Raw genomic sequence first — 3,379 nt, forward strand, 5'->3', positions numbered from 1 at the left:
AAATACAATTATACCACAATACAGGATGCCTCCATTAAAAAATATTCAGAATCCTTAATTAATCCCACAGTAGTAAAATAGATGTGTTAATGAATGGTTTCCTACTTCTCATAGATAGATAGATAGATAGATAGATAGACTTTATACTTTTACACACATTAACTAAACAAATAGCAACCTTTTGTGGTCTCAACACCGGAATATGAAGCAACATATCCCCTTGTGACCCCTTGTTGCATGTTTATATGAGCCGTCCTTTCTCAGGTTGTTTTATTTGAATCATTTTTATCATCTTAAAGTGTCCATATTATAAAAACAAATTTCAATCATTTTGTTGTGTCTCTGGTGCTTCCACACACATACACACTTGGAAGAAAAACTATCCATGCTGTTTTGAGTGAGATACGGTTTTTGAACGCCTCTGCCTTCAGTCTCCAGGTGAGCTGTTCAAAATCTGAACGGCTTTCTACGTCACCAGCCAAGATGAGGTGGCTAACCGTAGCACATGCTAATGCTAGCATGCTAGCTCATTCTCAATGGCAATCAATCTCAATGGTTCTCAAAACACTGCTACAGCACACACTAGTTGACCATAATCTCCAAAAGAACTACTTCTTTGTCCATTTTCTGCAGGTATTGCCCCACGTTTAGAAGAAGTCTCCCAGCTAATCCTGCCTTGTTCTGACCAAAGTTGGAGAAAGAGTTATCTAGCTTATAACCTGGCTACAGCGCATGTGCGACTCCCAACAAAGAAAGAACAAAAATATGGTGTTTTTTGAAAATAAAACCATGTAAACCTTTTCTGTTACAACCTCAAAATACAACTATGAACCTGAAAATAAGCAGAATATATGCGCTTTCAAAAGGGAAAAAGTAAAATATTTCAGAAAAGGTATAAAAAAATAATATTGTGTGCAGCCATTTAGTGTTTTATTTCCTGCTTTGGCAACTTATTTTTTAAAACTACTACATTCATTTCACTACCCCTTGTAGCAGTCCTGACCACCAGGTTGGGAACCACAGTTTTAGCTAAACAAGCTAGTTAACAAACAAACCGATTGCATTGTCACAAAGCTGAAAACAGTTGTTTTCTTGGCTCATTGCTCAAGCCGGCGTTTTAGAAAGACATGGTTTTCACAGCCATGGGAAAGTAATGTCCCGTTTGTGCTAAAGATGACAAATATATTCTAATCAGCAAAGCAGGGCATATCAAAGTGACACGTCTGCATCGGAGACAAGTGTTGAACAAATCAGATGGCGCAAGGAGCAGAGGTGAAGCTTGGAGAGAATGAACAGAGCTTGCAGAAGTAATGAGAATTTGCTCCATTTGGCAGTCGCCTGCAGCAAAGGTCTCCCATCTGTTTCCTATTGAAAAGGGATTCAACCGTTTGGAGGGGGAAGGATAAAATGCAAGAATCAACGGGCCACAGTGACATCTTACGGCAGCAGCTGATAACACAGCGTGGATGGATGGATGCACATGCATGTACAGACTTCAGTTAACGTCTAAACTAATCAGTTGTGGTGCGCCTGGGTAGCTCACCATAGTAGAGCGTGAGCCCCATGTACAGAGGCTCTGTACAATTCTGACCTGCGTCCCTTTTCTGCATGTCATCACCCCTCTCTCCCCCCCTTTCATGTCTAAGATGTCCTCTCAAATAAAGGCCTAAAATGCCAAATTAAATTGTTAAACCAATGAATTAGTGACACAAGAAAGCATTGTTTGATTAATTTGCATTTAGTTTCCCGTTTGTGTGTCTTACTTTAAAATGGCAATTAAAGGGCAACTAAGTAAAATGTGAATGCAAAGAGATTTTTAGACATAGGTCAAATCAAAACAAATCAAATGACTGCAGTAGTCACAGGTATTTATCGCGGTATTCATCACTGCAGCGACGCACTGCCGTGAGTCCGTGACCAAGGCAACCGTCTGTGGTGAGTTCATGTCTGTAACAGAAGGACAACCGAGTGCGTTATACACACTACTAAAGTCCGTTGAAACATTGTCAGCGGCCTAAGTTACAAACAGGCTTGGTAGTGAACGACCCACCAACGTGCTGACCCATTTGGTGTTCTTGTCTGTGTGTTTAGCTGAGCTGGACCAGAGAATATGCGGCTAGAACAGATTTGTGATGCTGTTTTGCCCTCATTGTTCCCCGTGAAGTTAGCTGGGAAGGGATGTAACGTAGCAGTTTGTGTGGAGGGAGCACTGAGCCGGACTTTGTTTAAAAATAGCCTTTTGAATGCTTCATTGCTTGACGCAACAACAAAAAAACAAGAAAAAATTGGCTTTTTTTTTTTTATGCTGTTCGGTGGATCCAATTCATGCCGACATGAAGATTGCTTCATGTGGATTTCCCAAAGTAACTGATAAATATTTAAAATGTTACGTCTACTATAACCCATTGTCTTTGTTATTTGCTCTTATCTTTCATGCACATAGCCACTCCTTGCCTTCAAGCAGAAAGTGGGAGACAGCAAAGCCTCCAACATCACCTTTGGGGTGACCTCAAAACCAAAACTTAAAAAGTAGAGCAAAGACAAAAGAACAACACAATTCTGAATGACAGAAGTAGAATTACAATGTCTATAATGTTTGATGAAAAACATGTAAATGATTTCAGTCCTGCCCTGTTTTTAGTTGACACATAATGCCGTAGGAGCACTGACAATGACTTATATTGGATTTAGACTCTAATATTTTAGTTATCCCACAAACAAAGAAAAGTCTTAGCTTTGTCCTTGTGTCCGCCTTCTCAAAGGAATTGGCTGACAGTGACAAAAGATTTATTTGCATTTCCAGTGAGGGTCGTTTGTGCAGGAAGATTAAACACTAAGGTCAATGTTGAACCTGTAAAAGCACTCGACAAAGAATGGCATTACAGTTGTTATTAATGTGTGTGTTTAAACTGGGTACACACACTTATGTTTAGTGTGTCTGTGTGTCTGTGTGTGTGTGTGTGTGTGTGAGGCTTTTAGCAAAATCAACAGGCAAAGCAGGTAAACAGGGTGAACAGTGGCGATCACCTGCGGAGGCTGTCATGGCTTTACTTAGCACACAAGCCCTGCCTTTTAACTTTCAGACTGTGAAAGCAAGATATTAGAGGATTTTTCACAAGTCACATAAAGTATGATCTTAGCTGCTGTCACAACTACACACACGCAAAGATATTCCTATGTCCAACATGAACTGACTGCTGCCACACTCTGTTTTGTTAGGTATCCAAAGGAAATATTGCTGTGATACACAAGACATACATTCTTGTGTACTGCGGCTAATGATTTATAAACACCGTCAGTCAGACAATTTATGGGAAGTTGGAGAAAACGATTCTGACCTGACACCAAGTTGGATTTGAGGCCTCCTTTATCTACATCA

This window comes from Etheostoma spectabile, chromosome 1 (assembly GCF_008692095.1).
Source record: "Etheostoma spectabile isolate EspeVRDwgs_2016 chromosome 1, UIUC_Espe_1.0, whole genome shotgun sequence".
NCBI classification, from domain to species: Eukaryota; Metazoa; Chordata; class Actinopteri; order Perciformes; family Percidae; genus Etheostoma; species Etheostoma spectabile.